The 15,003-nt window shown below is 35.9% G+C and overlaps 1 protein-coding gene across 10 annotated transcripts in view; it reads right to left on the bottom strand.

Moving 5' to 3' along the window:
- The window catches only part of RALYL (RALY RNA binding protein like), a 372,311-nt gene that overhangs the window by 331,388 nt on the left and 25,920 nt on the right, over nt 1-15,003 (bottom strand). The window contains exon 1 of one of the 10 annotated variants that reach the window (XM_021550593.3): nt 12,635-14,997. The exons of the other annotated variants lie outside the window; for them this stretch is intronic. The gene's annotated coding sequence lies outside the window, so the exon portion shown is untranslated. Of the gene's footprint in view, nt 1-12,634; nt 14,998-15,003 lie in introns of those variants that run through there. 10 annotated transcript variants of the gene reach the window in all.

Genomic DNA, 15,003 nt, shown 5'->3' on the forward strand with positions numbered 1-15,003 from the left:
TTCCCACCAAGACAATCAACACAGGCCTTATGGAAGATCACATCAGTCTTTTACTGATTACTCTTTACTTCCCTTGGCATCCAAACAGAAAGCTTTAGGCTAAGAGCAAAACAAGCCCAGCACCAGTCATGAGTCCCAAATTAAGCAAAGCCCTTATGCCCTGCCATGTACTCGGCTCACTTTTCCAGGAGAAATTGCAGTGTTTTCTTTGTAAGTCTGCATATAGGCCAAAGAAGAGGCATTACTGCAGTTAATATGCAGGGGAGACTGGTTCAGAGTCCGCTCCATTACATGATAAACCCTTGACTCCTGCACTATAGGACAGACTAGATTTATTTCAAGTGCAAAATGGCCCTACATGAGCTTTTCAGGAAGACACAACAGAGAATCTCTATCTAAATGAGCCTAATAATTAGAGATAATATGTCTAATACATTAGTGAAAAAGTTCTTTAAGTACATTACAAAGAATAAAGTTATTCTCCGTTTTTAAGTAAGGCATTACCAGGAAAATGAAAGCAACTTGCCACAGTCGTTTTATGCTCATTTTAAATCTTTCTTGTAATTATCCTGCTAATGCTTCCATTGCTTATAAGCGATTTTCTAAGAAAAAAAAAAAATCCAGCCTTTTCTCTTTCAAAAGGAATTATTTATCATGGTAGAGATGCATTGAATATAGATCTACACTGATAACGAACATAGCAGTGCTGTTGCAAGCTTTCCGTCAAGCATACCTAACGTCAGCAATTTTTTCTACAGATGGGCTAATTCAGTGATACTGAGGTGCTATCTCCTTATATTTTATCCCCATCCTATTCCTGTATTGTTCCAAAAGTAGTTGTCTGCCAAACACATTAAGCTAATTAAAATAATAAAACCCCATTCAGCTGAACCAAAGACAGTACGGAAAATTCTCATGAGCAAAAGCAAATGAGCTCACTTAAAGATGTTTTGCCTTACTTATAATTTTCCTTGTGCATTTTCAGTTGGAATGTCATAGTCTCCCACGGAGTCGACTGAAACTTGTGATTTACAGTATTTCACTATGTTCACTCACACTGACAAAGACAGTCTTTTTTAACTCTCCAGATTTTTTCTCTACCATGCTAAACAAAATATTAAGAAAAAAAAAGTAAAAAAAAGAGGAAGGTGTTTCCTCACAATATATGATCAATCACTTGATTAAAATCAAGCATCCTTTAACTGAGATCCTTATAGCTGAATGAAACCTTAAATGGAACTTAATTTGATGGCACCATTAGATACTAAGTGACATGCATCTGTATCACAGGCACCCTACACAGTTTACTCTTCTGAGACACTCATCCAACAGTCAAGAGCTGACTGCAGATTAGGCCAAATCTATCCTCTGTGTGCTGTTTCCCAAACTGCAGATGTGCTGGGAGACACTTGCAACCTACAGACATTTTGTAAATAAGGAAACTTAGATATTTTAGCATATGTCAGAGTTTAAATAACACATTTGTTGAAAATGCTTAAAGGAAAATAAAATAAGAATAAAATTGTAGTCAAATTTAATTTCAAGGAAATTTTTCTGGTTGAAGAAAATGAAACAAAGCTCTATTCTAGATGGCTTCAGACATGAAAGAATTTTCATTTTTGTAAATTAGCATCATAAATAATTTTTTCCAGACAGCTGCCCAGAGGAAGAGGACCTGAGAGTGCTGGTCAACAGCAGCTGAACATAAGTCAGTGTGTGCCCATGTGGCCAAGAAGGTCAACGGCATCCTGGCATTTATCACCAATGGTGGGGCCAGCAGGACTAGGGCAGGGATTGTCCTCTGTATTGGGCACTGGTAAGGCTACACCTTGTGTATTTTGTCCAATTCCAGACCCCTCACTGCAAAAAGATATTGAGTTGCTGGAGCGGGTCCAGAGAAGGGTAATGAAGCAGACAAGTTTCCCTTTAGCAGCTTAGCTGAAATAACTGACATCAAAACTTCTTTTTTTTGCCTTCTGTCATGAATTAAGCCCAACTGGCAACTAAGTACCATGTAGCTGCTCACTCACTTCCCCCACCCCCAGTGGGATGGGGAGGAGAATCATGAAAAACAAAGTAAAACTCATGGGTTATGATAAGAATAGCTTAATAATTGGAACAAAGTAAAATAAAATTAATAATAATAATAGTAGTAGTAGTAGTAGTTGTAGTAATTAAAAGGAGAGGGCATAAGATAAAACCCAAGAAAGGCAAGTGTTGCACAATGCAATTGCTCACCACCTGCTGATCAATACCCAGTCTCCAAGCAGACAATAATTTTCTTTCACCCAACCCATGGTTAGTATACTGAGCCTGATGTTTTATGGTATGAAATATCCCTTTGGCCATCTTAGGTCAGCTGTCTTAGTTGTGCCCTCACCCAGTTCTTGGTAGTCCTCCTCACTAAGAGAGCATGACACACTGGGAAGTCCTTGACTTAGTGTAAGTGCAGCTCAGCAACAACCAAAACATCAGTGTATTATCAACATTATTCTCAACCTAAATCCAAAATACAGCACTGTACAAGTTACTAAGAAAAAAATTAACTCTATCTCAGCCTGTAGCAGGATACCTTTCATGGACCTGCAGGCATGGGTTTTGTTTGCTTGTTTTTTTTTACTGTAGCAACTTGCAAAAATATAGCAGATAAACCCAACAGCAAGCAGAAATGTAATCACCAGCATTATTTTTAATATTTGACATGCAGAGTTTTATATCAGTTGTTTATTAACTCTTTGCAAGTGGATTTAGAGTGCATTTCTACAGGAGGAGACATAGGTGATAGTAAATATTCCACCAGCAACTTTCCATGCCTGAAAAGGAGTGGACTAGTGTTTGGTTAATACTGCCAGCTCCCAGGGAAGCTGTGGATATGGACTGCATACGAAGTACTAATTTTTTTCAGAGCCAATGAGAAAGCTGGCTTTTAACTGGACTAAATTAGCTCTTTCATGGGAGAGCAACAAACCAGAGCAAATTGCTTAGCAGTACCCCTCTTAAAATGTCAAAAGTATTTTGTCAAGCATAATCATTATTTATATCATACAGACTTCATGCATCTGCTTTTACTCTTATCATGGCTCAAACCAGAAGTATTCACAGAGAGCATCACCTACAAAGAAATAAAGATAAATGGTGCAGTTCACCAAACAGAACATCATGACATCAGGAACATATTTTGCAGAGCTCATGGTTTTACTTGTTTCAGATTTCTTGCTATATTATAAAAATTGAAGTCTAGAGAGCTACTGAATCTTTTCTGTGGAGGTAGAAATTTTCTTCTGTTTTATCTAAGTGCAATAGTCAGGAGAAATTAATACTACAAATCCATGCAGTCTATTTCTTCAGATATTCACCCTATTTCTACATCTGCTTTCAATTTGCATAAGGACCCTTTCACATTTCAAAGGAGATTAAATGTTGGAGAAGAGAGGAGAAAGTACTTTCCTTTTCCTGTTTTTCTATTTAAGTATGATTTTTTACTTGTGTGAATCAACATAATTATCCTGATTTCAACAGAACTTCAATAATTTCCCTGCTTGAAAACATAATCCTTTTTGAAAACAAAACAAAACAAAACAATTTAATTAGTCCCATTATCTAGGAAATTTGAAAGCTTTAATTTTATGTTTACTGTACAATTTGTCCATGTGGATATAACACCTTGATTTTTGATCACTTCATCTGTCCATCATGCTCTCATATCTCTTGATCTTCCATGTTGCTGAGAAATGTAGTGTATGTTGCAGTAAATGTCTGATAAAATGCTCCAAAATCCTTGATCACAATCAGCTCCTCAGTTGTCTAATTAGCATTCTATTTCCACCCAGGCTGGGCAGTGCAATGGAGGTGGCAGGAGGAGGCTTTAGTCGAGGGCTCATTAGTCCCCATTTCCTCATTTGTCCCCAGATGTAATGCTGGCAATCAGTCCTGTGTACAACTGTGCTGTACTCAGGCCTTCCTTATGGTGCTCCTGTCAGGCATAATTAATCAGTTCTTTTATTGATTGCATTTTGTATATTGGCTTTCAGACCAGGAAAAATGCAGTGAATAAACATCTCTCCTGAATTTTGCCCTGCACTAGGACTTCATCACCTGATCCAACACAAAGACTATACCCACTGCATTACAAGGGTAAGAAATTCTAGATGTTGAGCATATCATGCTTCCCAGCCTCTCTGGCTCTTCTCCCACCCCCTCCTTGTGGCTGCAGGGCTGTACATGTCCTACTAAGAGACAGCTCCTTGTCCTGTGTCAAACTCTACAAGTGGAAATAGTAACAGGACTGATATCCAAACTTACCATTAATTGCCTTCTGAAGAAAGGGGACCACTTACAAGAATTTATTTAATCCCAATTCGAGTTTTGTTTTTAAAAAAATTATTGTATAGTAAAATATTTAAAAAATACATCTAAGTTTTCTTCTGGTCTTAAAGATAGCTACTTTTGTATTCTGAAAATTGCGTTTACACATCTTGTCCTACAATTTAGTGTGCTTCTAAAAGTATTCCATACTGCTGAGGTTCTCTGCCTGTAGTCATCTTCATCCGATATCTAGTTTTTACACGTAAACTTACTATTGACACATTTACCTATATTTTTCACAGGCATACATTTCAAGCCATAACTGACTATACTACAACATTTCTTAACTGTCTCTGCCTTCTATAACTACTGCACAGCATTCCCTTTTACTGAGAACTGGGGAGCAGGGAGGGGAGTGTTGTGGCTGTTGTTGGGCTTGTTTTCAGGTGTTGTTGGGCACTGCAGTGGAAGTGCAAAATTTAAAAGGGAAGTGACTTTTCATGCTGGATCTGTTGTCTGTGGTGCAAGACAAGGCAAAAGGAATGAGAGGAGAAAGTGAAGACTTTTTTCTTACAGCTCAGTTCTTAAGGCATAATGGTTAATTGGATGAAGAGAGAAGATGAAGGGGATATAGTGACAGAATGGTGAAAGGATGCCATGAAGAAGCTGAAAAAGCAGAATCACACATCTCAGCCTGGTAGTAAAGACCATGTCTAAACACTTAAGATATTCTAATCTTTTTCTTTTTGGTCTGTCATAGATTGCTTGTTCAAACAGATTGTTGGACTATGACTTAAGAAAGGGAAAAAGAACTTAAAAATCCCATAACATCTCTGCCTTTAATTACCTCAGTGCCTCAACTGCAATCTTAACTGATAAATACAATCTTACAAATCCTTGCTCATGAGTGTGATGCTACACTGATGGGTTGAAAATTGTACATGTTTTAAAGCATCAGCCAAACCAAATTTTTTTAAAACACAGCGGTTGAAGCTAGTGATCACCCTTAACTCTGCTCATAGTGCCTCATGCCACACACCCTTGTGGCACATGTACTCTCACTTCATACCAAAATCAGTATCCTCTGGCTGCCTGGTAGCCACCTTAGGGATGAAAAATATTGCACTGTACCTTGGCATGTACTAAACTCCACTTTCCTCATTTTTCAGGTTTCTATTTTCATAAACTGCATATTCAGAAACATACAATGTAATGCTATTGCCTTCTGTAGGAGGACACAAATTACCTTTTCCAGTCCTGTCGTGGGATCAAAAAATTGTTTCAGCCTCTCAACCCAGATTCCCAATGCTGCTGCTCATGTTTGTGGAATACAGAGGGAGAGGACACAGCTGCTCCCAGTGCTTCCATGAATCAATGCCACCAATGTGATGTGAAAGGCCAAGTACCATATGGTGACTGAAACTCCTGGGTCCTTCCCAGTGCTCCCTCACACAACCCTGGGAGAATGGTCACATGAGGGACAATTTCTGCTACTTCTATTAAAGAACTGGTCCAAGACAGATGTAAAAAGGACAAGGAAGGCAAACAGGCTCTAAGGCAAAATAGAACATGTTCCTTAATCCCACTGCATGTGAAAAGCCTACCTAAAAGGATATACAGACAGTAATGATGTTCCCAGTTATAATAATTTGTCACTGAAGAGTACTCAAAGAAAAATCTTATTTTCCTATTAAGTTCCTAAATTAAAAATTAAGCTTACTTTTATCTTGTTTTAAAGATTTAAATAAAATGCTGCTATATAGAATTCTTTATTATAGAATGTTATATGGGGACTTACAGGTAACAATCAAATTTTTCATTTATTAGTCACTCAATATTATAACAGGAGTATGATAACAAGCTACTAGATAGTCCATCACAGGTAAGGATATGAATCTCTAAGGCAACAGCTTTTGTTTTTAAAAGACTGTCCTTTTGTTCAGATGTAAAAATTTCTACAGTCAAAAATAAGACAAAAAATTACTATTTCTTATTGGCTAAGATACCTAATACACAGGTTCACTAAAGTCTAACTATACACTATAATTAAACTGTCAAAGTTTTTCTATCAAATAATTAAAGAATGTAATAACTCAGCATTAATAAATTGGGTGTATAGTGTCTCTTCCTGGACAATTTGACTGTGGAGGCTTTGAACCATGTTTCCAATTTCTCATACTCAATGAACTGGGTTTGCTTCTCATCCAGTCAGATGAATTAAGATTAATCAGTGCAGATGATAAACTACATACACATATATGTTATTATGACTCCACAGCTATTGCGAGTCATTACAATCTGACACTTCTGACCTGCTCCATGTCTATTAGCATTAAGGGTTCAATATAAATTAATCAGTAGATGCAGTGTTTTTCCCACTTCACCATATCACCATATTATGTTAACTGAAAACATATGAGCAGTCTGAGTCAAAAAATTATAACCTCTATTGCAGAGAGTAGAACAGAAATGATGAAAATTTGATCAAAGTCAATGTTTCAGATTTCAAAAGTATTTATTATTTTCAAAATGATTTAGATTTCAAAAGTAGTTATTATCATTTTATTATAATACATCTTGCAGAGTGCCACTGCTTTTCATGAACTGAAAGGTCTAAGAGGAAGCAATGACACTAGAAAAGAAAACTAAATAAACCCAAAACAAAACAAAAATAATAATAAAAAAACAAGTCCCATTTTTAAGTCCATATATTGCAAACTATGTTTTGTTTACTGAAAAAATTAAGATGGCCATTTCATCTACCAGCATTAAACAAGTTCTGATAAACATGTTTCCACTGTACCTGCTGTTTTTCTGGAATTAATAGTACTAACCACTACAGGAAGGCAACTAGTGACAGGATATAGTCTTAAGCTGCATCAGGTGAGGCTTAGGTTGACCATTGGGAAGATTTTTTTTCACAGGAATGGTGATTAGACATGGGAATGGGCTGCCTAGGGAGGTGGTGTAGTCACCATCCCTGGAGGTGTTTAAGGAAAGGATGGATGGATGGATGTGGCACAGTGCCATGGTCTAGCTGATATTGTGGTGTTCAGTCACAGGCTGGACTCAATGATCTCAGAGGTCTTTTTCAACCTGAAAATGTGGTGTGAAGGACTGTGTGAAGGACTGGAACCACAGATCTGCTTTTGGGAACCACCTCGTGCCCTGGATCTCATGCTAAGTGAGCACATTCAGCCTGGGCGGTGCTGCTGTAGCAGCAGCTCCTGAGCTGCCTGGAGCAGCAGCTCTTGCTGGCTGGTTTGCATTTAAGCAGCCTGTCCTGGCAGCACCCTGCCCCTGCTGCTGGCTGCTTAGGCACACACGTGCTTTCCCAGGGCTGCTTTCGCTAGAACAGGATTTTGCTGCCATGGTGCACCACTGTTCACAACATAATCACATCAGTGACACACAGAGTGCAAGGGAGAGTCTGGGTCGCTGGTGTGAATCTGCTTTTATGCCAGCCCTGACTGATGATTTACTCTTCCAGGCCACACAATGTTTTGTGAGCTTCTACAGGACACTGAGCTGTTACAATTTCTATTTTTATCCACTACAAATTCTCAAAGCAGCACATTTAATAAAATTTTAGCAAACACAGAACTCTGCTTCTGTTCTTGAACTACTTGATTGATACACTGGACCTACAATGCCAAAAGTAAATATATATTGGAAACATACCACAAATTACTAATTAGTTAATTACTGAAATGTCTATCCATGAAGATGAAAAACAGCTCATCATCTCTGATTTGTATAACCAAAAAGCTAAAATTAGTATAGAAGAAGTCTCCATTTTAAACTCTGCACTTCTTTGCTCAATCAATGAAATATTAGGATTTACATCGACTCCACAAAGAGGCTTTGCAGTATCTTACAGTGCTCAGGGGTTTAATAAAGCTAATTCTGCAGATTGTCTGGAGGATTCTAATTAATTAATTAATTAATTTAAATAATAATGCTAGATGACTTTTAGAGAGAACGCGCACCAGTTAATTTCTTAGCATGAAGTTGCCAATCTGCAAGAAATCCTACTGAAAGCAGTTCTTAGCAAAAGAGTAGCATTGCTAATGATACCTTTTTTTGCCAGCTTGAACTGATCTGAAAATCAAGATCTCCCCATCTCCTGATTTTAGCCTATGTGAGTGTAAAAGAGCCATCTTACCTCCTGACTTGTTTCTGCTACCTCCATTAAAATGTAGGTATGCCTGAAATCTTAGCACTTAACAGGATCAAAGAAAGTAAATTGTCCAACATTGTCCTGGAAGTCAAACATGTGCTGACACCAATGCTGTCAGCACACAAACTAGTTTTGAATAAAAGCAGCAGCTAAGCTCAGCTTCGTGTCATGCTAGAGAAAACTTCCCACTTAATCAGTCTTCTAACATAATCAGTCCTGTTGCAGAAAAGGTGACCACATCAAGCATTTGAAGCTTCCTGAGATCAAAACATTATGAAATACTTTAGGCACTATTTCATGTTTTCCCTAACATGATATCATGTCTCCTCATGATATCAAAATGTTCACACATACAAATATGCATTATTATAACTGATTAAGCTACAATAGTACAAATTGGTGAGAAAGTTGGATCTCAAGCAGAGATCATGATATATTTTTAATAAAGCTAGTTAGATGTAAGATGTAATTTCATAATTTTCAAGACAGCTACCTATGTAGGAGTTAAGAAAACATTATCTTTTTATTTTCTGATGAATTCTGAAATATATAAAAAATGGTTTGAAAATATGAAAATATAGTATGCTAATCACTAATATTATTATACTAATTTAATACTAATTAATGCAGTTGGGAGATACACACATATATATATCTTTTCCTTGCACAGGATTTCTAGTATTATTGCTTGCATTTTAATATAAATGTTATAATAGATTGCATTATACTTACCCAACAAGATTAATTTATGAAACCATATTGTGGTTGATGATGGCAGCTGAACCCCTCAATGGAATTAATTAAAGGATAATCTCCATTGCTTTGCAGAATACAAACCAATAAATGGCTGCTGAGATTAATAACTGAAGCGGAGCTAAAGTGTTTAAGGAATTTCAAACCCCATTTATTACACACACCCTACAAAGCAGGAGAGATTATAACTGTACAGCAAACCAGAACATCAAAAAATCCAAAAACAAAACCAAAAAAGAAGCCCACACAAGGAAAATGACATTTCCTTCCCTTGTGAATATTTGAAAATTATGCTTCTTTGTTCAAGAGTTTTGTATCATAGAGATGAACTTGGCTAGAATGAAAAAGAATTAAGCTAAAAATATGTGCCAGATCTTTTGGTTGTTTGTCTGAAACAAGGAGTACACAGGGAAAACATTTCAAGCAAATTAGGTCAGGACATTGCTTATGAAAATATAAGTAGATTTTTTAAAGATAATTTATTTGAGAAAGTTAAAATTTTAATATTCAAATATTTAATATTTCCCAAACAGAAATTGGAAAATTATAGGGCTTGCAAGGCTTTTGGCAAATGTTTTCTTTAGAGCAGAAACTGTGGTATCCTTGGGATGAAATTGCTTCTGTATTTTTACATAGTACCTTTAGCTGACAGAAATGAGATTCATGTGATGTTCAGGTCTCCTTCTGGCTTTGGTAGGAACAGATGGGGTACAGGTGTGTGTGTTGCAGCAGAAAGGATGTTGTGCTTTGAAACGTCAAAGTTGCAATTTTTCTATGTCATTTTCAAAGAGTTATATAAACTCTCTAAGGTAACAACCATTTTATTCTGATTTTTATTAAGTGACTTGAAAAGTGTCTTTAAATACCAAAGCCTGCTACTTTGTCTCATTACTTTTTTATAAATTGATATCCTTAGCTTTAATTTTTTCCTGAATATAAGTAACTCTAATAAGCAATCTCTATAAGAATTTTAATTCTTCTTTTCATTTTATTGCTCCACAAAAATGACTGGCAAATTCAAAATTTCTGTTTTAAAAGGGAGTTTCACTCTTTTTTCCCTGTCTATAGAAAGTTAATTAAGACTGACATTAAAAAGGTATGAAGTATGGGTTAAACTCACCCTACCCTCTGTGCATCTTTAAGTATGACTAGGGCTCAAGGCACTAGATAGAAGATATTGTTACCTGAAGTCAAAGAAGATTGGATCATGATAAAAAAGCTATTTAAAAGAAAGGAATAATAGAAAAAGTATATGCATCACTGGTCTGCTAACACCTGCTCTGGTCTCATATCTGCCTGAGAAACCTGCCTCAAGAGCAGGTCTCTCTCTGCCAGGATGTGTGGTCACCTCATCATTCCTTCTGAGCTTGACCCTTTGGAGTGGAATAGGAGAAAAAGAATGGAAGAAGCAAACTACAAAGAACCTCACTTCTGTTAGCAAGGTTTTGAAGGTAATATACTCACCCTAATCTGCTGAGTCAGAATTATAATAAATAATGTGAAGTTCTTAGATATATTTGTAATAATGAACTGAAAAGGTAATTTGTTGCATTCTCTTGAATATTTCTTTCTCATCATGAACATGAGAAGTACATTTACTTCAGCTTCTTTTTTTATTCCTGAAACATAGAAACTTTTACTGCATTAGTGCAAACTATTCCTACAGCTTTAGAGAAATGCTCTTGCTTGTTTTCCTTTAGATTTCCTTAAGTCCACATTGCCCTAATCTGATTTTATAAGGCTTTTTCTGTATGAAAGATTACCATAATGCAAATAATTTGACAAAAAGAGGAACACAGGACTAAACAAGAAAACAAAAAGATTAAAATGATCAAAATGTTCAAAATGCCCCAAAAAGGTTGAGATTTGGGAAGATTTAGTTTTTTTTTTTTCCAGAAATTAACTTTTTAAATTTATAAAATCCTATATTAAATGATTATTTTTACAATAGTAGTTTGCCAGTCAGAAGGATTAAGTGATTTTGACACCAAGAGTTGAATCTGGTGGGACACTGGGAGATTTCACCTCTTTGGGCATAGCAGAGGCATCTTTTCTCTCTTACCAAAAGAGGCAGTTCTCCTTCTAGACCTCGTAATTCTCACATAAATTTCAAAGTATCCACTAAAATTGACACTGTCTCATATGAAATGCTTGAGTTTCACCCTGTGATGAAATGCATTTTTAGACAGCTATATCAGTATTTGTGAATATGTTTGTTTGCAGCGTGACTTTTTCCAGTCCCAATACTCAGACTGGGTTGTGCACTGTTTCTGAGCTGGGTGTTTTATCATTTGTTGGACAAGGAATTCATCTTAGCTTAACTGAAATAAAAACTTGAGAAAACCTTGTTTTCTCTGAAGAGCTATTGAACATGCCTGAGAAAGGCTTTGAAATGAATGTAGAGACCCAAGAATTTAAAATAAGGCTTGATGAACTAGAACTTTCTGATTCAAATTTGGCTTTGTTTTCTGGTGAGCACAGCAGGAAAATGGCCCTGTAAATAGGCTGCACAGAGATAACCTGCAAGCAAGACAGTGAAATGGGAGAAATAAATCTCTTCCACAGCAGGGACTTGTGCAACCAGAAGCAGGAGGAGCCCCCAGGGTAGAACACACTGCTCTGGACTGCCCCAGGCCAGTGTATTACATCTGCCAAGGATCTGCCATCTACCTGCCTGCCATTGAAGAGAACAGGCTGATTTCTTCACACTTACATGTTATTTAAAAACAAAGTTTCCATCAATTTCTTTGCATTCTTATGCCCCCAAATCAAAATCATAGTGATCATTCTGGGAATGGTGATGCAGAACTTCCTCTTTCTTGATTAGCTTCTCTTTGACCTATTAGTCTTCTCTGTCTCAAGCAATTTTATAGTTTGGCATCTGTAATTCTGTTCATTGTCTGTAACAAACAAGATTCCTGGTCCCATCTGTGAGTGCTGAACTAGAATCAGGTGACTCCCTAAAGCTAAAACATATTCCTATATTTACCTTTTAATGAGAAGCACCTCTCCTGGGAGAATGAGACATTTCTCAGAAGAGCTTTAATAGTGCTGTCCATCGAATCAGATCAAATAATAAGAAAATTTTAGGGAAAAAGTTTAAATACTTTCATGTATTATTCATTTTTGGTGCTTTTATTTCATAATAGTTACATGATTATGTAGAGCAAATTTCTTGATTCTGATTAAACTCTACAAACCCCTGTAGTTCAACATGCTTATATATTCCATGCAAAATTCTCTTTAGTGGACAATAAGAAAATAATAAAAACATGGTTTACAGTTTTACAGGACCTTTCATCCAACAGTCTCCAAAGGGCTGCAGAGATATGTGCATAGTAACATTTTCATCTTAGCGCCAAGGAAATCAAAGGCTAGGAAGATTAAAGCCCAAACCTTTAAATGCCTTTGGAATTAACTGGAGCCTTTGAAAACTTTTCAGGGTCTACATCTATGGGACTTTTCCAAGGATGCCCCCTGCACATAGCTGGAAAATAAAATACAGGTGTATTTAATTCCTTTTCATTATTTCAAGGCCACCAAAGAAAATTACATATATAGAATAATAGTAGCTAAATCCCTTCATGCATTTCATAGAAGAGATCTTACACCATTAAATATACACAGTGTAAAGTACATTCTTGTTTTTCATTGCACTTGGAGAGCCCTCTAAACATGCAGGAATTGCCATCACAGGTCCTGATCAGGTGTCTGTGTGTAGAGGAGTGTGTGGTGCACATGCATTCAGGCCCAGTCTTATTTGCACAGTGGAAGGGTGTCAGATGATGAAGATTTTGACCATTGCAACCTAGGAGAATAACTTCCCTATCTAGAGACCAAAAAAAGGGCTGTTTTTTTAGCAGGCAGAGTCCTGAAAGGACTGTCAGAAGGTGGATGATATGAATATATCCCTCAAAAGATCCACATCCTGAACCAAGTCCAGCTTCATTAAAGTTCCATGCTGACACAAGCAATTGTATCAGGAAGCAGAGGAATTGGGTTTGTGACTCAGAAGTTTACACATATTTAGAAGTCTATAATTCATAACATGCTGATGTGGTTTATGTCAGTGACATTGGCTAAGTGGGATCCCACTTCTGTTGAAACCCATCACTATTTTTAATAGACTAAGATCAAATTTTAAAGGCATTTTTATATTTTATTTAACATTAAATATTCTGCTAATCAATTCAAATGCTTACCAGATGAATTAAATTTATATTCAACATCTATAGTCCTCTGTGCAATTTTTGTATGGATTTTAGATACATATAAGTAAAAGAGAATTTTACCCTATAGTATTAAGCAAAAATATTTCTATTATTAAATGTCTGCATTTGTTTCAGCTTTTTTTCTTTTAATTTCTGACATTCTAACATTTCTCATCTTTATGCTTTGAAGAAAATATTGACCTAGAAGAGTACAGCATACTTTAAAATTATAGGTATGAAGAAAATTGGAATGCAAAAGAAACCTCCTGGGTGAGATTATTCACCAGAAAACACAGAAAAACTGAATAGATCATAGTTTTTGAAAGAGGAAGAGCCCTGGAGCAGGTGAGATTTGCATACTAATTAGAGACAAAGTTTATTCAGGCTCACAGGCCAATCTATCTTCCATCACTAGGCAGCATCTGTTTTAGATGATTCAACTCCTTTTAGGTTGGCTGCTGGTGTTATAAAAGCTGAAATATTTTTCAGCTTACATTATAAATTTTTGCATTTGGAGGTTTACAATTCAGTGAATAATACTTTTCTCATGTTTAAGGTAATTCTGTTTTGAAGTTATTTTTAATGAAAAAAATAATTTCATCATTTTTCAGTTGTGTTAAAAAACAGTTTGTCTAATGGATGTGATGTGAAAAATAGTTAAAAATTAACCACTGACAAAATATAGACTATGAAATATTAAAAAAAGCAAAAATATACAGGAATGGAAGAGATCTTATAGCAGAAAACTGTTAATAATGATGTTAATAAGTGACCCTCACCTAATATTTAACTGCTTTTCAATTACCACACCCATTATTCACCATCTCCTATATGATGCCCCACTCCACATCTGAACTATTGATGTCATTCTGCCTATATGAGCAAATTTCATAAGTACACTTACAATATTTACCAATATCAGTAGTGATATTGTTATACCAAAAAAGAAATTTCAAAACCATTTCCACAAAAGCTTTAAATGTAAACTTCCTGCAATGCAATACTTCCAATTTGACATACCTGTCATGTGCATTTGCCAATTCCTTGTCCTTTTTTTTATTCTTTTACTATGCTCCATGTTTTTTCCAGCCTTGTACTTGATGTATATATTAGCTCCCACAACACTTTTAATATTTAAAAATATGTATTATTTTTGGACAATATGCATGTCTCGATGTTATCCTGATTTGATTGCAATGAAAATATTAAGATCAAAATATGAGTTCAAACATTTCAAAGTGAGTATGCAAAAACCTGAGGTACCTAATTGCTTGTGAACTCAATTCAAACCTTGTGTGCAGTCTCACAGGAAGAAAATGTGTCACAAAATCCAAAACAATGAAAGAAGTTATGGTGTCAGTTACTTTAATTTATCATCTTAATTCCATTAAAATGAAATACGATGTACAGGAATATGCTACTGCTGTCAAGGATTCTTTTTCCAGACCACAGCTTAGTCACTTATAAAAAAATAGTGGCAGTTTTTTCTTAGTCATAAAATACTTGTACTGTGAAAATTACCTTTCATCAGTAACATATACATATAAAAGATTT

Source organism: Lonchura striata, chromosome 1, assembly GCF_046129695.1.
Source record: "Lonchura striata isolate bLonStr1 chromosome 1, bLonStr1.mat, whole genome shotgun sequence".
NCBI lineage: Eukaryota > Metazoa > Chordata > Aves > Passeriformes > Estrildidae > Lonchura > Lonchura striata.